Below are 22844 nucleotides of genomic sequence, written 5' to 3' on the forward strand. Positions count from 1 at the left end.
CCTCTCTCTCTCTCTCTCTCTCTCTCTCTCTCTATATATATATATATATATATATATATATATATATTATTACACATATATATGTATATATTATTATTGTTCTATAGATGTATTCACTGAGACTGGATTTTACAGCTCTGCATTTGATTGGTTGTGGGTTTCTGTAGTGATATTCATCTGTTGAAAAGAGAGGCTTCCTTGATGAGGGGTGAGGACTACACTTATTTGTGGGTATAAGAAGAAATATTTAAATGTAGTTAGAGATTATGCTGGTGTAGTAAAGTGGTAATTGTAGGTTCTCCTCCAAAACCCATTATACATATACATATTTATATATATACTATTTATATAATATGAATAATATATACATCTACAGAACAATAGAATCCATAGGGTTATTTTTCCATGCTGATTATTTTTGTGGCTTATAGACATCAAAGCTGAATATGGGGAAGACTGTTGTTTTCATGTCAGTTTCTGCCTTGAATTCTTGAAGTAGACTCTTTATGGTACTTCCTTGGAATACTTAGGACTATCTTGAATGTCTGTCCTATTCTTTAAAGAGTAGAACTGGTAATTCTCAAGTTTTCTACAGGCTGACACTAGGCTTCTGAAAAATATATTGAAGTTTTAGACAGGCCATCTGAAATTGTTGTCAGGCAAATATATCATGAAATATAAAATATTTGACTATTATCTTAGTTAAGGTTACTATTTCTCTGATGAAACACCATGACCAAAAACAAGTTGGGGAGGGAAGGTTTTATTTGGCTTATAACTCTACACTCATAATCTATCACTGAAGAAAGTTGGTACAGGACCTCAAACAGGATAGGAATCTGGAGGCAGGAGTTGATGCACAAGCCATGGAGGGGTGCTGCTTATTGGCTTGCTCCCCCTGGCTTTCTCAGTCTACTTTCTTATAGATCCTAGAATCACCACTAGTACAAGGGTGGCCCCACCCACAATGAACTGAACTTTTCTACATCAATCACTAAGAAAATGCTTTACAGACTTGCCTATAGCCCAGTCATGGAAACACTTCTCAGTTGGGATTCCCCTTCCTCTCAGATAACTCTAGTTTGTGTCAAGTGACATAAAATTAGCCAACATAACCATTGTCAACAAAAAATTTGAAACCTGTGTTTCTGTAAGAGTTATTTTGTTTTATTTGTGTCTGTAAAGATTGACTCCTGGGCCTTGCACATTATAGGATAGTGTTCTACCTGAGATATGGCCTCAGATTCCTGTGATTTAATGACATTAGCCAAAATACTCAACAGTGGGGAGATAGATCCTGAAGAAATCACCTCCAGTAGATAAGCATGGCTCCCAGTGGAGGGATGGTTCTACTCATTCATCTCAAAAATTTTAACCCAGAATTGTTCTTGTCTAAAGGAAATGCAGGGACAAAAAAAATTGAGTAGGGAATGAAGGAAAAGTCATCCAGGGACCATCCCACCTTGGGATCTATCCTACCTGCAGACACCAAACTCTGACATTATTGCTGATGCTACGAAGTGCTTGTAGACAGGAGCCTGGTATAGCTGACCTCTGAGAGGATCTGCCAGCACCTGACTAAGACAGATGCAGATACTCACAGTCAACAATTGGACTGAGTCCAGGGACCCCAATGGAAGAGTTAGGGGAAGGACTGAAGGAGCTGAAGGGGATTGTAACCCCAATGGAAGAACATTATCAACTAACTGGACCCCCTTAGTGCTCTCAGGGCCTAAACCACCAACCAAAGAGTACACATGGATGGGTCCGTGGTCCCCCACTACATGTGTAGCAGAGGACTGCCTTATCTGGCATCAATGGGAGGGGAGGCACTTGGTCCTCTGGAGGCTTGTTTCCCCAGAGAAGGAGAATGCTGGAAGTGTGAGACAAGAGTAGAAGGGTGAGGGAGCACCCTCTTAGAGGCAAAGGGGAGAAGGGATGGGGTGGGGGGTTTGTAGAGGGGAGACTGGGAGGGAGACATTTGAAGTGTAAATAAATAAAATAATTTAAAAAATAGTTTCATGGCCTTTATTGCTTATAAAATTTATCGATTCCATTCCTTCTAGTCTTTAGTGGTCTTTTGCTATCAGGCCACTGCAGATTGCTCCAGTCTCACTCGTGATGGCCTTTTCTTTTCTCATCCAAGAATCAAGTCCTGGCATTCTTAGCAAACTCAGTGGCTGTTGGTCATGTGACAATGACCATTTGTTTTGTACTTTTGTTTTCAATCATATTTTTGTTTTGACCATGTAGTAGTTTCACTTGACTCATAAGTAGCAGCTTTCCATGTGAGATTCAGTTTCCTTGGCGAATAGCTTCTGTCACTGAGTTTTTCCACTCCAGAGCTATGCTGTAGAAACTGTAATTTATTGTTCTGAGTTGTATGCCTCTTTGTTGCTATATTAGACTTTTTTTTTAAGGGCAAGTACAAAAGTTACCTGTTTGATGGCATTTTGCATTTCCATTTTTGGTGTGATCCATGATACAGGCTGTCTAACTAACAGCTATTGAATTAAAGAAGGGTTATTCTTTCTAAGAAAGAGAAGGAAACTTATCAGTTCTTGTGATAAAGGCTGTAACATGACTTTCAATGTGAAGTGAGAATGTACTTTTCAGTGAGTATTCAGTTGTGCTAAAAGTTGTTCATGAACTCCAAAGGCCACCAAGGAGCTAACTCTGATGTAATTGCATTAGAGTCTCTTTATTACAAGCTCGAGCTTGGGCTCTCTTCCAACCCTGACACAGCAGGACAGTAAGATGGAACAGCCCCCGTGCCCTCATCAGGATAAGGTTTTATAGGGAATGGCAACCAAGCAAGGGGGTTTAAGCCAACAAGTGGGTGCTTTGAGGCAAAACCATGAACAATCAAAAATGGTCTGAAAGTACATCAGAAACAATCAGACTAGTCTTTGATTGACTTGCTAGGATGTAGCTAGGGAGTAACTCTGGGGTATGGGCCAAGGAGAAGTCATGGGGTCTTTCCTGGTACTTGGGTACAGCCTGGGTTCAGCTATAGGTCAAGTTTCTCTTAAGATTGAGGCTGGTCCCAAGATGGAATAGGTTTGGCCTCTCATTCCCTCCTTTATCTGATAACTAGAAGGCCCAATTGTGGGACTTCCTGAAGCTCATAGGCTTTATTATAGGGGGACTGGTAGTGACATTTTATTATCATAAACTGGATAGTCTCAAGTCTGTCTATATCAGCACCTATTGTTTGTCTCAGTCTATCATAACATTTGCTTTGTGACTTTAGGGAGGTTATCTCAGTATCAGTGCTAGCTATATCTAATCTCATGAAAACAGCTAGTAACAGGGCTACATCTTTATGACTCAGTTAATTTAGGCCTGGATGTTCTGGTGACCTGGAAGGATTGGATCATCATATTTTACATGGGGTCAGGGTTGTCACCACTAAGTCCTCATGACATCTCTGGGGCTTGGGTAGGGGCCTTATCAATGGGTAACAGGAGGGAGCCATGAGGCTGAGCTTCTCCCCACTGGTCTGGGTCGTCTTCAACTGCAAATGAGTCTGTGATTCGAGTGTTTGTGTGGTGGACCCACAATGTAATCTCCTTGACCCTTAGGGAGGTAGGCGTGGTCAAGATGATGACATAGGGACCATTATAACAAGGCTCTAATGACCTCTTGTGGTGTCTCTTTATTAGAATCCAGTCTCTGGGCCAGCAGTTCTGGAGGGGGACCTGTTTGATAGAGAGTATGAAGTTCAGGCAAAACATTTTCCTGCAATTGGCGATCCTCCAATTCAGCGATGACCTCTGCCTGTATGTTAAGAACAAAGTGGGTGGGGTGGGATAGTACCCCAAATATGATTTTAAAAGGGGCAAGTCCCGTTTGGTAAGGGGAGTTTCATACCCAGTAGAGAGCAAAGGGAAGGAGAGTTCCTCAGTCATGGCCAGCCTCTTAAATCAATTTAGTTAAAGTCTCTTTTAGGGTTTTCTTTATCTATTTTACCTGTCCTGAACTCTGGGATCCATATGGACAATAAAGTTTTTAATCTCTAGAATATTGGCTAGTCTCTGACTTACCTGGGACATAAAAGCTGGTCCATTGTCTGACACTATCATCTGGAAAAATCCATACCTTGGTAGTATATCCTCTAAGAGCTTCTTTGTCGTAGTGGATGTAGTTTCATGCTTGGTGAGGAAAGCCTCAGTCCAACCTGAGAAAGTATCTATAAATACCACGTTTCCCAAGATCTCACTACAATCCTATTTTGGAGAGTCAATCCATAGAACTTATAATTTTGAACAACTATTTGTGATATAAAAATGACCAACAAAATTAGGTAGCTAATTTTATAATAGATATTAGATTTTAAGGTTCATAGACCTTAATACTATTATTTTCCTGAAGAAGGTCTCCACATGCTTGGGTGTTAGCAGTTCAAGTTTGGAAAGGACATTTCTGCTTAGGAATTATGAAAGGGAAATTAAAGGATGTCCCATTTGTTCTATGAAAAGTTTTACTTGCTTTAAAGGTATCATCTTGATGTCATGAAGTCTTGATTGAAATTATTATTATGCCTAGTACTACTAAACTGATACATTTTACATGATTCAATAGGTCTACATCTAAAAAACTCATTTATCATATTACTCTGTTAGTAATATGTAAAGGTTTCCATTGGCTTTGTACTCTGTTTTATAATTTCACAAATGTATGTCAAAAAAATGGTTAAATATTCTTTTTAGCATCTGGTTATATCACACTTTTGAGTGAAAAAAGAATGTTGAGTAAATATATCAACTTGATGCAACAGGAAGCTTAAGGTCTCTGATATAAACTTTATTTTTTTGACTGATTTATTTATTTTAGGATATACAGAAATAACTTAATCAGATATACAGAATTGAAATGGACTTGTCCGAATCACCCATCCACTAAATAATTTAAAATAAATGGGGAAATGTTGTGGAAATAAAATTTTCCTTGTTTGAGCAATGATAACTATGACTAAATATTATAGGAACATATTATATACTTTGACCATTCAAATTGTGTATCCTTTTGCCTAATAAATAATGAATAACTTCTAAGTAAATATATGTGATCTAATTTGTGCTGCTAAGAAACAGTGATCAAAAATGGCAATAAAAGACATAATGAAATACAATACTAAAAGGAAAATTCTGAGGTGCTTGCTTGGCTCATTATTCATTCAATTTCTGGCAACCTTTATGATTACAAATCACTTGACTGACTAACTAGACATTCTCAATGTGAATTATGAATCAGATTAATTTTTCCTAGTTGATTGTTGACACATGCTGTAACTCTTCTACTTTATGATGTTTCAAATTTTCAAACATAAGTTATACCATCAACCCTTTATTTAAGAAAAAATAAACTGACTTCAAAAAATGAAGCTCACTTTTGAAAATTTTAACGACAGTATAATTTCTTCTTTTGTATTGTAAAGTGGATTCATGGTGATGAATTTTTTTCAAATATGAAAAATCATTAATGTGTTTACAATTTCTGTAAACTGATATTAGTTTTATATGCAGTAGGGCATTTGCCTGTATCCAGGCTGTAAATATAAATTGTTTTCCTTTCTATAATCAAAGAAAATACCTACAGAGAAACTGGGCTTAAGAAGAGACTTTTGCTAAGGGAAGTGTAGTTTCCCTAAATGTATTTGCATAATTTGCAAAGAGGCTATGGCACTGCAGTTTTAAGGAGAGGTAATATTTTGGTGGTGGTTGATAGGGAGGATCTCTTTACGAGTAGAGCAAAGATCCCCAGGGATCTGAATCTTGAATCTTTCTATTTGTAAAATTGATTAGAGTCAAATCCACTTTCAAATATATCTGTATTAATTTGACTATTAACAGCTCTTTATGCTTAAGTATACTGGCAGGTGAGTGTCAGAAATGTTATTTACAGCTATTGCATCATGTTTAATTCCATCCATCCAAACAATTTAACATGTAGGAAGCCGCGGCTTGTGCTGGCAGAATCCGCCATTGCAAGATGGCGCTGACATCCGGTGCTCCTCCAAGTAAACAAGTATACCGCGCATGTGCCATGGTAAAAGCACGCCAAAGTCACAGCCCATCCCAGGGCGTTTTGGCGGGTAACGAGTGAGCAGCCAATCAGAGGTGAATACACCGCTCCAAGGGTATATAAACAGTGCTTTTTCCGGGCCTGGGGTCTTCCTCCATTTTGGTTTTGGAATAAACATTTTGCTGTGGAAGGATCCTGGTGTGTGTGTCCACGTGCATTCTTGCCGGCGAGACGATTACACGCACGTCACATTAACAGAAATAGTTCGTGAGCTCTTTCTAGTTGAGCAAAAATGTATTTAGGGATGGGGATGTAATTCAGTCAAAGGGTACTTCCTAATGAGTGAAGCCATGGATTCATTCTTTAGCAATGAAAAAAATAAATGAACATGATTTTGGTGTCACACATAGCTATAGAGATAGATTAATCGTTCATTTTATGTTTATGTTATTTTCTTTATAGTGTAAGCCAGAGAATGGGTGTCATCTTCTCATGTGTGGATCCAGTTTTCCCTTTTAACTATTTTTTTTGTCGGATATTTATTTTATTTTTGCATTTCAAATGTTATCCCCTTTCCTGGTTTCCCCTCTGGAACCCCCTATCCCATCCTTCTTCCCCCTGCTTTTATGAGTGTCCTCACTCACCTTCCTACCCAATCCCACCTCCCCACCCTGGCATTCTCCTATAATGGGGCATCGAGCCTTCCCAGGACCAAGGGCCTCTCCTCCCATTGATATCCAACAAGGCTATCCTCTGCTACATATGCAGCTGAAGACATGGGTCCCTCGTCCCTCCATGTGTACTCTTTGGTTGGTGGTTTAGTTGTGGGAGCTCTGCGGGGGGGGGTGTCTGGTTGTTGATATTGTTGTTCTTCCTACAGGTTGCAAACCCCTTCAGCTCCTTCAGTTGTTTCTGTAACTCTTCCACTGGGGACCTCGTGTTCAGTCCAAGGGTTGGCTGCGAGCATCTGCCTCTGTATTTGTTAGGCTCTGGCAGAGCCTCTAGGGAGACATTTCTATCAGGCTCCTGTCAGCAAGCACTTCTTGGCATCCACAATAGTGTCTGGGTTTGGTGTCTGTATACGGGATGGATCCTCAAGTGTGGCAGTCTCTGGATGGCCTTTTCTTCAGTCTCTGCTTTACATTTGTTTCCATATTTCCTCCTGTGAGTATTTTGTTCCTCTTTCTAAGAGGCACTGAAGCACCCACACTTTGGTCGTCTTCCTTCTTCTTGAGCTTTATGTGGTCTGTGAACTGTATTTTGGGTATTCTGAGCTTTTGGGCTAATATCCACTTATCAGTGAGTACATACCATGTGTATTCTTTTGTGACTGGGTTACCTCACTCAGGTTGATATTTTCTAATTCTATCCATTTGCCAAACAATTTCATGAAATCTTAGCTGAGTAGTACTCCATTGTGTAAATGTACCACATTTTCTGTATCCATTGCTCTGTTGAAAGGCATTTTAGTTCTTTCTAGCTTCTGGTTATTATAAATAAGGCTTCTATGAACATAGTGGAGCATATATCCTTGTTATTTGTTGGAGCATCTTCTAGGTATATGCCCAGGAGTGGTATAGCTGGGTCCTCAGATAATGCTGTGTCCAATTTTTTGAGGAACTGCCAGACTGATTTCCACAGTGGTTGTGAGAACTTGCAATCCCACCAACAAATGGAGGAGTGTTCCTCTTTCTCCGCATCCTCACCAGCATCTGCTATCACCTGAGTTTTTGATCTTAGCCATTCTGACTGGTGTGAGGTGGAATCTCAAGGTTGTTTTGATTTGCATTTCTCTGATGACTAAGGATGTTGAACACTTTTTTAAGTGCTTTTCAATCATTTGAGCTTCCTTGATTGAGAATTCTTTGTTTAGCTCTGTACCGCATTTTTTAATCAGGTTAGTGATTGTCTAGAGGCTAATTTCAGTTCTTTGTATACGTTGGATATTAGCCCTCTATCAGATGTAGGATTGGTAAAGATCGTTTCCCAAATTGTTGGTTGTCGTTTTGTCCTATTGACAGTGTCCTTTGCCTTACAGAAGCTTCATAATTTTATGAGGTCCCATTTGTTAATTCTTGATCTTAGAGCATAAGCCATTGGTGTTCCGTTCAGGAATTTTTCCCCTTTGCCCATGTGCCCGTGTGTTTGAGGCTCTTCCCCACTTTCTCTTCTATTAGTTTCAGTGTGAAGGGTGTCATTTTTCTAATTTCTTCAGCCTGTTTATCCTTTTAGTAGAGGAAAGCTACAGATTTGTTTGAGTTAATTTTATATCCAACCATTTTGCTGAAGGGTTTTTTTTTTTATCAGGTTTAGGAGTTCTTTGGTGGAAGTTTTAGGGTCACTTAAATATACTATCATATCATCTGTAAATAGTGAAATTTTGACTTCTTCCTTTCCAATTTGTATCCCTTTGACCTCTTTTTTTGCTTAATTGCTCTGGGTAGGACTTCGGGTATTATATTGAATAGGTAGGGAGAAAGAGGGTAGCCTTGTCAAGTCCCTGATTTTAGTGGGACTGCTTCAAGTTTTTCTCCATTTAGTTTGATGTTGGCTACTGGTTTGCTGTATATTGCTTTTACTATGTTTAGGTATGTGCCTTGAATTCCTGATCTTTCCAAGACTTTTACCATGAAGAGGTATTGAATTTTGTCAAATGCTTTCTCAGCATCTAATGAGATGATCATGTGTTTTTTTTTTCCCTTTGAGTTTGTTTATACATTGGATTACATTGATGGATTTCTGTATATTGAACCATCCCTGCATTCCTTAGATAAAGCATACTTGATCATCGTGGATGATTTTTTTGATGTGTTCTTGAACACGTCATTCTAGTTTGCTAATTGAGTATTTTTGCATCGATATTCCTAAAGAAGATTGGTCTGAAGTTCTTTGTTGGCTCTTTGTGAGGTTTAGGTATGACAGTAATTGGGGCTTCATAGAACAAGCTGGGTAGTATTCCTTCTGTTTCTATTTTGTGGAATAATTTAATTCGAATTAGTATTAAGTCTTCCTTGAAGGTCTGATAGAATTCTGCACTAAAACCATCTGGTCCTGGATTTTTCTTGGTGGGGAGACTTTTAATGACTGCTGTTATTTCTTTAGAGGTTATGGGACTGTTTAGATGGTTTATCTGATCCTGATTTAACTTTGGTACCTGGTATCTGTCTAGAGAATTGTTTATTTCATCCAGATTTTTCAGTTTTGTTGAGTATAGTCTTTTGTAGTAGGATCTGATGAGTTTTTTTAATTTCCTCAGTTTCTGTTGTTGTCTCCCTTTTCATTTCTGATTTTGTTAATTTGGATACTGTCTCTGTGCCCTCTGGTTAGTCTGGCTTAGGGTTTATCTATCTTGTTGATTTTTTTTCAAAGAACCAGTTCCTGGTCTTGTTGATTCTTTTTGTAGTTCTTTTTGTTTCTACTGGTTTCAGCCCTGAGTTTGATTATCTCCTGCTATCTACTCCTCTTAAGTGTGTTTGCTTCCTTTTCTAGAGATTCCAGGTGTGTTGACAAGGTGCTAGTGTATGCCCTCTCCAGTTTCTTTTTTGTACACACTTAGAGCTATGAGTTTTCCTCTTAGCACTGCTTTCATTGTGTCCTGTAAGTTTTGGTATGATGTGCCTTTATTTTCATTAAATTCTAAGAAGTCTTTATTTTCTTTATTTCTTCCCTGACCAAGTTATCATTGAGTAGAGTGTTTTTTAGTTTCCACCTGTATGTGGGCTTTCCATTCTTTTTGTTGTAAATGAAGACCAGCCTTAGTCCCTGGTGATCTGATAGGATGCATGGGATTATTTCAATCTTCTTGTATCTGTTGAAGTCTGTTTTTTGACCACTTATATGTTCAGTTTTCGAGAAGGCACCAAGAGGTGCTCAGAAGAAGGCATGTTCTTTTGTTTTAAGATAAAATGTTCTATAGATATCTGTTAAATCCATTTGGTTCATAACTTTTGGTAATTTCATTGTGTCTCTGTTTAGTTTCTATTTTCATGATCTGTCCATTGCTGAGAGTGGGGTGTTGAAGTCTCCCACTATTATTGTGTGAGGTGCAATGTGTCCTTTGAGCTTTAGTAAAGTTTCTTTTACAAATGTGAATACCCTTCTGTTTGGAGCATAGATGTTCAAAATTGACAGTTCATCTTGGTTGATATTTTCCTTTGATGAGTATGAAGTGTCCTTTCTCATCTTTTTTGATAACTTTTGGTTGAAAGTCAATTTTATTCAATATTAGAATGGTTACTCCAGCTTGTTTCTTAGGACAATTTCCTTGGAAAATTGTTTTCCATTCTTTTACTCTGAGGTAGTGTCTGTCTTTATTACTGAGGTGCATTTCTTATATGCAGCAAAATGCTTGTTCCTGTTTACATATCCCGGACATTATTGTATGTCTTTTTATTGGGTAATTGATTCTATTGATGTTGAGATATTAAGGAAATGTGATTGTTGCTTCCTGTTATTTTTGTTGTTAGAGATGGAATTATGCTTATGTGGCTATCTTCTTTTGGATTTGTTGAAAGAATATTACTTTGATTTTTCTAGGGTATAATTTCCTTCCTTGTGTTGGAGTTTTCCCTCTATTATCCTTTGTAGGACTGGATTTGTGGAAAGATATTGTGTAAATTTGGTTTTGTTATGGAATATCTTGGCTTCTCCATCTATGGTAATTGAGAGTTTTGCTGGGTATAGTAGTCTGGGCTGGTATTTGTGTTCTCTTAGGGTCTGTATGACCTCTGTCCAGGATCTTCAGGCTTTTAGAGTCTCTGGTGAGAAGTCTGGTGTAATTCTGGTAGGTCTGCCTTGTATGTTACTTGGCCTTTTTCCCTTACTGCTCTTAACATTCTTTCCTTGTTGTTTCTCTGTGTAGCCCTGGCTGTCCTGGAACTTACTCTGTAGACCAGGCTGGCCTCGAACTCAGAAATTCGCCTGCCTCTGCCTCCCAAGTGCTGGGATTAAAGGCGTGCACCACCACCGCCCGGCTCTTTCCTTGTTTTGTGCATTTGATGTTTTGATTATTATGTGACAGGAGAAATTTCTTTTCAGGTCCAATCTATTTGGAGTTTTGTAGGCTTCTTTTATGTTCATGGGCATCTCTTTCTTTAGGTTAAGGGAGTTTCTTTCTATATAATCTTATTGAAGATGTTTATTGGCCCTTTAGTTTGGGAATCTTTCCTCTCTTCTATACCTATTATCCTTAGGTTGGTCTTTGGGTCCTGGATTTCTTAGATGTTTTGCATTAGGAGAATTTTACATTTTGCATTTTCTTTGACAGTTGTGTCAATGTTTCTCATGGTATCTTCTGCACCTACGATTCTTTCTTCTTGTATTCTTCTTGTATTCTGTTGGTGATGCTTGCATCCATGACTCCTGATCTCTTTCCTAGGTTTCTTTCTCCAGGTTGTCTCCCTTTGTGGTTTCTTTATTGTTTTTTTAATTTCTTAATTATATTTGTGTACAGAAAACTTAGTGTACATTTTTTTTAACCCAGTTTAGTGGTGAGTTCTTTAGCCTTTGCCTTTTCCAGCTTGGCAATTCGGGCCACAGACTTAGGACCCAGGACGTTGCCTCCCCAGTGCCGGCAGATCTCGTCATATCTGTCATTATAATTGGTCCTAATAGCTTCCACCAGCTTAGCCAGAGCACCCTTGTCTTCCAAGTTAACCTGTGTGAAGGCAAAAGTGGTACATGTCTTCCTGAGGACCAGGCGACCCAGCCTGGCCTTTCCCTTCATGACGCAGTAGGGCAACCCCATCTTTCTACACAGGGCAGGCAAGAAAACCATCAGCTCAATGGGGTCTACATTATGGGCAATCACCACCAGCTGAGCCTTCTTGTTCTCCACCAAGGTGGTGACTGTATTGACTCCTGCTCGTAGGACAGGTGGTCTCTTAGTTGGGATGTCCCCTTTGCCAGCAGCTTTCTTCTCAGCACGGGCCAGTAGCCTTTGTTTCTTCTCTTGCTTTGTCTCTGGCATGTAATTGTGGACAAGCTTAAGCAGCTGAGTAGCTGTTTACCTGTCCAGGGCCTGGGTGAACTGGTTAATGGCAGGAGGTACTTTGACCCGCTTATAGAGGATGGCTCTTTGCCTTTGCAGCCTGATGTATCGGGGCCATTTAACGAAGCATGTTAGATCTCTTTTGGGCTGGATGGCCTGCCCAATGCCGAAGTTCTTGGGCCTTTTCTCAAACAGAGGATTGACCACCTTTTTGGCCTCCTGTTTCTTGACGACAGCCGGGGCTGGGGCCACCTTCTTCCCCTTGGCCTTCTTTCCTTTGGGCATCTTGCTCGGCTGGAGGAGAGCTCTTTATTGTTTTTATTTCCATTTTTAGATCCTAGATGTGAGCCTGTGGTCTTAAGTGTGTCAGCACTTCTAGGGAGACCAGCTTTCTCCTGAGTGGGATTTGTGTGGGGAGGGCTGTGGGAGAGCCTTAGCTCTTGGGCGAAGATGGAGACCAGAACGATCCTGTCCCCAGCTGCTCTGCTGTTCCTGTATCCTCTGTGGTCTTGGAGGGTCCTTCTTTGCATAGTTCTTGGAGCAAAAGTGGTGTTCTCACCTCTGGACTTAGGAGTAGAGCGCTCCTGGGTGACTGGCTCTCTCCTGGCAGGATTTGGGTGTGGAGGGCCTTAGGTCCAGAACAGCCTTATGTCCAGAGCACAGATGACGACTGGAATCCTTTTAAACCATTTGAAGACTATCTTTTCCCCAGTGAAATTTTCAGCACATTTGTTGACTATAAATGTAACAATTTATTTCTGTGCTTTCAAGTTGGCTTCAATGATTTATGAGTCTTTCTGTCAATATTGCACTATGTTTATAGCTAAAGTTTATAATAGGATCATTTAAAATTGTTTTTAGATAGAGTCTCATTGTGTAGGTCTGGCTGGCTTGGAGTTGTCGTCGTCGTCATCGTCCTCCTCCTCCTCCTCCTCCTCCTCCTCTTCTTCTTCCTGTTTCTTCTAATGCTGAGCTCAAATGCAGGGCCTCAGGCTATTGAACGGTGCTCTGAACTCAGTAACATAACCATAGAGTTTATGAATTGTTTCCTATGCATTCTACTTACTTTGAAATCTGTGATTTTTCTGATAGTAAACATTTCCTTAGTTTTGCTGCTTGATGTAAGCAAAAAAGTATAGTGTAGCTTTAAGATACTTACATTTGAATCCTGTAGATATTAGTTGTCAGTTCATGAAAATATAACCACTTTATTGTGGTGATTATTTCAATTTTGAACATTTGCTTCTGTAGTGTCAGTATAGGTGTCCCTCTACATACACTTTAAAAAAATAGTTAGTTTTTTGTGTATGTGTCTGTGTCTGAGTGTGTATATGTGTACCATATGTATGCAGTTTTACAGGGTGTCAGAAGCATATTTCATTTCCTGGAACTCGTGTTATAGAAGGTTTTAAGCTACCATATTTGTGCTGGGAATCAAACCTGGTCATCAGCAAGAACAGTAGCATTCTTAACCCTTGAGCCATCTCTCCAGCCTCTCTAGATACACTTTAAACAAACTTTTCTTGGCTATAATAGACAGCACAATAGAATGAATGTGTGGCCTAAAGTTTGTTTGTTGGCAGTTAACCTTCATTCTCTGTGTCAACATGTAGAACTCTTGAGAGGTAACCAGATCATGAGGATTCTGCTTTCATGAATTGATTAGTGTCATTATCTAGGAAGTTGGTTAGTACTAAGATAGGATTATTATAAAAGTCAGTTTGGGTGGGCGTGGTAGTGTACACTTTTAGTCCTAACATTCAGGAGGCAGAGAGAGCAGGATCTCTGAGTGAAAGGCAGCCTAATCTACATAGCAAACTTCAAGAGAGCCAGGGTTACTTACATAGAAAGACCCTATTCCAAAACCACCACCACCACCAAGTAATCTTGGCTTTCTTTTGCCCTGCCCCCTTCTTTTGTTCTATTGTTCTTTTCTGCTGCCATTAGATAGATGACCATAGCAAGAATGTCCTTGTCCAATGCAGGTCTCTAATTTGTCCCAACTCCACGCTTGTAAGAAATAAGCTTCTTTTCTTTAAAAATTACCCAGTCTATGATGTTCTATTTTTATTTTTTTTATTTTTTTAATGGCATGAAAGAATCTAAAACAATCATTTCCCTGTCCTGATACACAATTCTCAAAGTTCTTTCAACAACAAGCTGAATTTCTTATATTTATTGACAGACAGTATATCAGCTGATGTGACAGCAACATGAACAGCACAACTATGACAAGACTCCTTCAGGGCCAGAAGTCATTGAAGAAGATTCACCAGCTTCTAGGTGAATCTTGATTCAAAGATGGTTAAGAAGTCTGTACATTACCATTGGTAATGGATGTGGATTTGAGTACTTCTTCCTGTACCCTTTCTGGAACTGAGAAGACCTGTACATTAGATTTTCTCACCCTTCTCTGCTTGATGGTCTTGGACTGTTTATTGCAGAGTTTGACTGCATAATTCTCTACTTCATTGATTCTATCTCTGGGTTAAATCTGCTGCTAAAGAAAAATGTTGACTTCTAAAATTTCAGAGATTGTATTTTTCATGTCTAGAAATTTCATTTGGATATTTTCAAATTGCTTTCTCACTTTTATAGTTTTCTGTCCTTGTGTGGCATTTAAAATGGTAGTAAGCATCACTTTATATGATAATGCTAATATTTTTGTCTCTTTCAATTGTCTTTTATATATGACAGTTTTTAATCCCTGGTGCTCTGTGTCTTTGGAAGCCTACCCTTCTCATAGCCCTTGCAACAATATCTGATGTGTTTTGAAGGCTGATAGTAAAGATGACTTTTTTTTTGAACGTTTTTTTCTGGCACTTGGATGATTAGCCAGCATCCTGGCTTAGCATTCTCTGGTCACTTAGATGATGAGAACCTGGCAAGCAAATTCCCATAAATTCCTTGCCCTCTCTCTCTTAAACATTTCTTCTCTTTGTATACATCAGAATAGCCTTTATTAAAACCATATGGGAATAGGTATAGGGTGTGGAACAGGCTTCAGGCGAGTTCTAAGGCTTAAATTTCATCTATTAGTTACTATTATTATAGATTGCACATGATGATTATATAAGTGTGTGGGGAAAGGTGGGCACATAACAGTGCACGTACATACAATAGTGTGTGTGCTCACATGCACTCAGAAGACCACCATCTTGTGGGATTGTTTCTTTCCTTCCATTTTTACCTCAGAAATCATAGTGGAGCCCCGTTTCCTCATCTGTTATTTGGCCTTTTGAAGTCCAGCTTAATTTGAAGGGTATTTCCTTTTTGATTTTTCTTTTTAGGTGAGCTTTGATTTCTAATTCCCTGTTTCAGGATTGGGGCTTAAAGCTGCCAATGGGTAAATGAATTTAAGGTGAAAAAAAGGTCGATATATTTGGTGTTCTGTTTATTAGAGAAGTGAATAATTTTTGTTGTTGTTGTTTTTAACCTTCCTGTGTTTGCTTCTTCCCCAGCAGCAGGGTGGAGGGTGGGGGTGGGGGATGGATGGTCAGGCTTATTGCTCCCTGGGCTGGGCTGGCTGGAGGGAAGAAAGTCTAGCCAGAACCAGTTTTACCCCTACTCTGGTGAGGTAAGGGTTGGGGACATAGGACGAGGAAGGGGGCTAAGATATGCAGTCCCAGGGCAGGAGGGGATCCCGTGGGTCTCAGGAGGAGATTTCTGGGGTTCGGACTCGCCTGGACTCTTGCTCCAGGACTGCCCCTCCTAGTCCCTCGGCTCCCCAACCTCACAGTTTTTGTTGTTTCATCAAGAATTCTAATCACAGTTGCTCATTTTCTTGAAAGTTCACTTCTTTAAGTGATTATATTTAAAAGAAATTGTTCATTTTCAGATATCGGGGAGTATGGTTGTCTGATATACTAAAGGTCCATCACCATACGAATGAAATTTGCATGGTTTTAGGAGGATAGATTCAACTAGTGAGTTTACACTTCTCCAGGGGGCGTTTGATAATGTCTAACAAACTGTCTAGTCATTGGAGTTGGCGTGAGAGATCCGCGGTTATTTAGTTGGGAAAAGACTGATAACATCGCCCACGCTCTGCACTCAGTTAGCCACAGTGAAACAATTACGTACCTTTGAATCCTAATCATGTCAAGTCTAAGGAACCCCTGCTCCATTTCTAAAATAACAGTTTAGAAAGATGGCTTATAATTTCAAAATTTGGAAGGGTTAATGAATTATCACACTTTTACAAATTTTATTTTATGCTAAGTAACTTAAATGAAAATACTTTATTCACACTACAGATTTCCTAAGCAATTTTTTTTTGTCTTCATGACCATTACTAATAAGGTCACCTTTTTTCATGTAGTATGTATTATTCTGATGCTTATTAGCAGAGCTAGGGCAAGAGGAGTGACATTCTAGGTTTATGCAATGAACAAATGTCAACATTTTAAGCATAGATAAAGTTACAAATATGCTTTGCTATGTGAGAACCTTAGGCAAAGAGAAAACTCAGTAATATTGCTTATTTAAAATTTTAATATTTTAATGCATCATAGATTTTGCCTTGATTTTTGACTGACTAAAATACCACAATAAAATATTTATGTGTGAACTGAGTGTGGTGGCTCTAACCTTAGGCCTTGGAAGGCTGAGGCATGAGGATTGCTGTGAGTTCAAGCTCACCTCGAATCCAGAGTGTGATCCTATCTGAAAAGCTCCACCAGTGTTTAGTTGTGATGGCTGCTGTTTGTGTTCTAGTTTGTGTTTCTGTTGTTATAATAAGCTCAGTGGCCAGAGCAACTTGGGGAAGAAAAGAGGTTCATTTCAGCTTAGAGGTTACAATTCATCATGAGGGGAGGTCAGGACAAGGACTCAAGGTATGAGCTTGGAGCAGAGGCATAAAAGAGTGCTGCTTACTGGCTCACTCCTCATGGCTTGCTCATCTTGCATTTTTGTACCAAGTAGGACCACCTGCCTAGTGGTGGCACTACTCTCAGTGGGATGGGCACTCTCACTTCAATCATTCCTCAGGAAAACACCCTACAGATTTTCCTATAGGGAATCTGGTGGGAAAGTATTCTTAACTGAGGTTCCCTCTTCCAAGAGGACTCTAGCATTAGTCAAACTGACAAGAGAAAAGCCAACCAGGATACATGGCAACCTTTATAGGTTTACTGTGAGGTGAAAGTATTATTTCCCTCATTGCAGTCCTGGCCCTGCTTCTGAGTGAGCTTTTCTGTTAGAGGAGCTCAGATAGGGTGAGGAGATTAGGGAAGACCCAAGTGTTATTTCTAGTGGAGGATAGGTGCTAGACCTAGTATCTTATAGGGTTAGAGGAAAGTATGAGAGACAGTGGTGTTCAAGTTTAATTACTTACTCTGAGTATAAATCCTTGTTCAGGGGTGCCCAAGGTAAACTTAGAAGGCCACAATAGGATTCTATCCACATCAATGAAAAAACTCTGTTGGCAATGCTAGTTGGAGAGGGCAGGTATGTGCAAAACAATCAACTGGTGTCATTAGAGAAGAAGCATTACCAACAGGATTAAGACCATTGTTATCAGGATCAGAGTTATGATTTCCATTGACAAAGATCAAAAGATCATGGCTTTTCTCATACCTTAGAGGAAAAAGGGGTTATGAGAGCTCCTTTCTTTTGACTGAGGTGCATAAACAGCAAGGGAAACCTCAGAAACCTCTTGGAAGCTTTTTGTCTCTCAGGAGGAGTGGGGATTAGGAGGCAGGAAAGATACTGATGAGCATTTATCATCCTCATCTCTCAAGCTCCTTCACATCAGCATTCTGAGTAAGTAAACACAGCTGAGCATGCACTGAGGTAGTTTTGGTATTTCCTACCTCACTGAAGATGGACTCTGGAACCCAGTTACAAAGGTAGGGCAGATCCTGGAGGAGGAGGGTAAAGAGGTTGCTCGGCTCTCATGTGGGGCAAAGGGAACCCAAGGGAAGGAGTGAAGCGAATGCTAATGTTAGAAAGCACTTTGAAGTCTCTGTAAGTCATCACCATGAAACCCATTTCTCTTCTATTGGACTAGAAGTATGTGTGTCATCAAGAGTACCCATGTGTGCAAGGCAGAGTAGAAACTCTTCCTGTGATGGTGTTCCCAGATGATTTCTGCTTCAGAACCTCTGAGTTCTAATACAGCCATAACATTTGTATTATATTTTTCATTGAGCAAAAAAAAATGAATGTTTTCTTAGGTCTAAAATTTTTTGAAAGAAAAAATACCTTTTTTGTTTGCATATTTCTAGAATCAGTTTGTGTTTTAGACTCTAGCACTTTACTAAAATTATAAAAGGTCACTTTTGAATTAAGACTGAAAAAATTGTGTTAAAACTATCACTATTTGCACTATGAAGAAACACCAAGAGATTCAAAGTAATTTTTAGTGTTGGAATGTCAAAGAAGTAAGTAGATACTGGCAACCAGATAGTATTTCATGAGAGGCCAGCCCCTTGAGTTTTTGGTAAAACATTAGAGCCACCATAGAGTATGAGTGTCTTTGCAATGTCCTCTGGAAATGCAAAGAAGGAAACCAAGAGATCCATATACAACGTTATGGAGAACAGGCTACAGCACTCCTCTGGAGGTGATGTTCACTGGAATGTTCCCTTTGTCTGAGACATGAGTGTGATTGCCTTCTCATGACACATGCATCCCATAGTCACAAACATTATTCTTGCATAGTCATTACACAAGAGACTATGCCAGTATGGTCTTAAAACATTCAGAATAAACTGAACACATAGAAATCTATTGTTACTGACCTCCTTGAGTACATTTATTGTTATGAAGCATGTCCTAGGAACCAGTGATCTTATTATTTATTTATTTAATTCATGACAGCCTTGCTAAAAAAACTCATAGGTTTTATGGTCTGCCTATGAATATGTTGCTTTATTTTATATCTGTATCCTTTTATTCTTTTTTGTCAAAGAGGATTTATCCTATTGTATATTAATATTGTTTTAAAGTTTCAGATTGTCATGGTTATTACAGATTATTAAATATTCTTCATTAGTCTATTATAAAAGGAGATTTTTCTTAGTATTTTTTCTCTTTTAATTTTCTGTTTAAACTATTTTTTGTGGAAGTAAAGTTTTTCATACAGTATATTTTGATCACAATCTCTCTTCTGTCATCTCCTCCCAGACCCATCCTCATTTCCCACCAATTCAGTGCCACATCTTCTTTCTTTGTTTCTTAATAAAATGAACAAATGAGTGAAAAGACAAGCAAGAGTAAAACAAGCCAACAGAACAAAGAAAGAATTTGTGAAACACATACATACATAGACTCACACACACACACATGTCTACATGCATGCACATACATACACACACACTTAGACATAAGCAAACAGACTCACACATAGATACAGATACACACGTACATAGATAAATATATACACAGACTCACACATAGACAGACAGACAGAGAAAGAGAGAGATACATACACCATAAAAATACAAAATCAGAAAACATATTATACAAGCAAAAATCTAGTAAAGTAAAAAATGGCCAATCTCTAAAAGTATTGTTGAATTGGTTTTGTGTTGGCCATCTTCTTTTGGGCCTGGGGTCTGCCCTTAACTGTGGTATATACCTATTAAGACTCCACAGAGAAAACTGATTTTTCCTTTGTGAGTGGTTGTCAACTGGGAATGGTTTCTGAGTTAAGGATGGGGGCTTATGCCTAGCTCCCTTCTCAGCACTTGGATCTCATCTAGTTTGGACTTCTGCAGGTCCTGGAAATGCTGTCACAAGTCTCTTGTGAGTTTGTATGTGCTTTGGTCCTATTGTGCCTGTAGGGCATTTCTTTGATGTCTTCCATCCACTCTGGATCTTAAGATCTTTTTCCCTCTTCCTTGAGCTCTGAGGGGAGGGGTTTGATAAAGGCATCCCATTTAGGACTGAGTGTTCCAAGGTCTCTCATTCTCTGCACATTGTCCATTTGTGAATCGCTCCATTAATTCTCATTCACTGCCATAGGAATTTTCTCCAGTGATGGGTGAATGAGATGCTGGCCTATGGGCATAGCAAACTATCATTAGGGGTCATTTTATTGATATGCCCATTTAGCGGAACAATAACATTTTATTTTTCCCTAGATTCATGACTATCTAATCTCAGGTTCTTGGCCACTTGAGAAGTGTCAGACATGGGCTCATATCAATCTCATGGAGTGGCCTTAGTCCCAACCAGACAGTGGTGGCTTACTCCCATAACATTTGTGTCACTATTACACCAGAATATCATGAAGATGGGTCACCATTGTAGATCTAAAGGTTCATAGCTGGGCTGATGTTTACCTTTGTCTTCTGGTAGTTTGCAGAGTAGCTTTCAGTACCAAATACACTAGTGAGCAGGGGTAAAGGCTCTAGGTAGGTACCAGCTAAACTTTTCCATGTTTACTGAGATATGTAACTAAGTTAATTGAAAAAGAAACTGTAATTAGATTTAGTATATGTTAACAAGTATATGTTATATGAGGATCATATAAACTCATAGAGATGTTGACAGAATGCACAAGACCTGTAAAAATTCAAGCCAGACAAATCCACACCATGTAGATGTTAAAGTACCATTCCTAACAAAGATGCTATTTGCAATTGATACCTGCTACAGAGGTAATATGTGTTTTCTCCAATCAAATGGCAGTAGGCATATTAATAACATTCTATGCTCAGGAGTAATTGGCTAACACAAAGTGGATTTAATTTGTATGTGTGTTTTCTGTTGTTGTTTGTTATTTTAAAATTTCTGTTTCTGTTTTGTTTGTTTTCTGAGATAAGAAAAGCACAGGAAGTTGCATTGGTAGGAAGAAGGAGGAAGATCGGGAAGGAGTTGGGGAAGGGGAAGAATGCTATTAAAATATATTGTATGGAAAAAGTCAATAAGAAAGAAAAAAATCTTACAATAAAAATGTTTATAAAGTAAAAACAATTTCTTTGTGTGTGTTTATGTGTGTACATGTATGTGTATAAATAAATAAATACATACATACCATATTTGTCTTTTTGGGTCTGGGTTACCTCACTCAGGTTTTTTTTTTTCCTAGCTCCATCCTTTTATCTGCAAATATCATGATTTTTAGAAAATAGCTGAGTAATATTTCACTGTGTAAATGTACCACATTTTCATTATTCACTAATCTGCTGGTGGGTATCTAGGCTGTCCAGTTCTGGCTATTATGAATAGAGCAGCAACTTACAAGGTTGAGTGAGTATCACTGGAGTAAGCCACGTATTTTGTTGTCTTGATGTGGAGATTTTTTTAGTTCTTTACATATTTTAGATAGTAGCCCTCTATTGGATGTGGAATTGGTAAAGACCTTTTTCTATTCTGTTGTCCGCTGCTTTTTCTGAATGATGGTGTCCTTTATCATAAAGTAGATTTTCAGCTTTATGAGGTTCTATTTATTAGTAATTTTTATTAGTGCCTGTGTTATCAGAATTCTGTTCAGAAAGTCTTTACTTGTGTCAATGAGCTCAAGGTTATTCCATACTTTGTTTTCTATCAGATTCAGTGTATCTGACCTTATGCTGAGGTCTTTGATGCATTTGGAGTTGAGTTTTGAATAGGTTGATAGTTTTGAATTTATTTGTCTTCTTCTACACCCATGAACTCACTTTGACCAGCACAATTTATTGAAGGTGCTGTCTTTTTTTTTTTTTTCTCCAGTGTAAATTTCTGGCTTCTTTGTCTACAATCAGCTGTCCATATTGTGTTAACTTACATCTTGGACTTCATTTCAATTCCATTGATCAAAGGTTCTGGGTTTTTTTTTTGATGCTAATACCATGCTGTTTTCATTGTTATTATTTTTATTTTTTTAATTTTATGTTTATGAGTACTGTAGTTGTCTTCAGACACACCAGAAGAGGGCATCAGATTCCATTACAGATGGTTGTGAGCCACCATGTGGTTGCTGTGAATTGAACTCAGAACCTCTAGAAGAGCAGTCAGTGCTCTTAAAAGCTGAGCCATCTCTCCAGCCCCTCCAACCCCTTTTTTGCTGTTTTTAATTACTATAGCTCTGTAGTACAGTTTGAGATTGGTCATGGAATACCTTCAGTAGTTCCATTTTTACTCACGACCATTTTATTTATCCTGGGTTTTGCACACACATACTTAAAAAAAAACCTTGCCTAATGTATTTATAGTTATATTCATCTCTTTCTTTCTTGATTCTTTTTAAAAATAATGGTTGTAACAATTCCATATCTATGGCCAAGAAAAGGTATAATAAATGAAGAAAATCCAGAAACTTCCATAGGGAAGGGGGAAAAGAAAAGTCTTTAGCCTTCAATCTATCTGTAAGAAATTCTCAGTTTTATAAAGGCTTTCTAAAATTCCTTGTTCTAGGAACACAAGTTAACTTACTAACTATATTTTCTACTCTGTAGATGTCACATCAAGGTTTTGCTTCCTAACATTGCATACAGCTCCTCTAGGGTAGCTGAATTTTATGAAACAACTGGTTTGGTGGTACTGACAACAGAAGATTAACAGTAAGGAGTGATCCCCTAGTGAACAAGTACTCCCCTTACAATTTATTTATTTATTTATTTATTATCTATCTATCTATCTATCTATCTATCTATCTATCTATCTATTATGTGTATGAGTGCAGTATCTATATGTCCACCTGCATTTCAGAAGAAGACATCAGATCCCATTAAAGATAATTGTGAGCCACCGTGTGATTGCTGGGGATTAAACTCAGGACAACTGGAAGAGCAGCAAGTGTTCTTAACCACCACTGAGCCATCATTCCAGCCTTCTCTTCTTCTCTTCTCTTCTCTTCTCTTCTCTTCTCTTCTCTTCTCTTCTCTTCTCTTCTCTTCTC

At 38.7% G+C, this 22844-nt stretch overlaps 1 long non-coding RNA gene and 1 pseudogene across 1 annotated transcript in view; one reads left to right on the forward strand and one right to left on the reverse strand.

The window, feature by feature from the left end:
- Positions 1-22844, forward strand: part of LOC114614535 — a 39089-nt gene that overhangs the window by 4059 nt on the left and 12186 nt on the right. The window lies entirely within an intron of this gene.
- Positions 11501-12307, reverse strand: LOC114614534 (annotated as a pseudogene).

This window comes from Grammomys surdaster, unplaced genomic scaffold (assembly GCF_004785775.1).
Source record: "Grammomys surdaster isolate TR1022 unplaced genomic scaffold, NIH_TR_1.0 126391, whole genome shotgun sequence".
Taxonomy (NCBI): Eukaryota; Metazoa; Chordata; class Mammalia; order Rodentia; family Muridae; genus Grammomys; species Grammomys surdaster.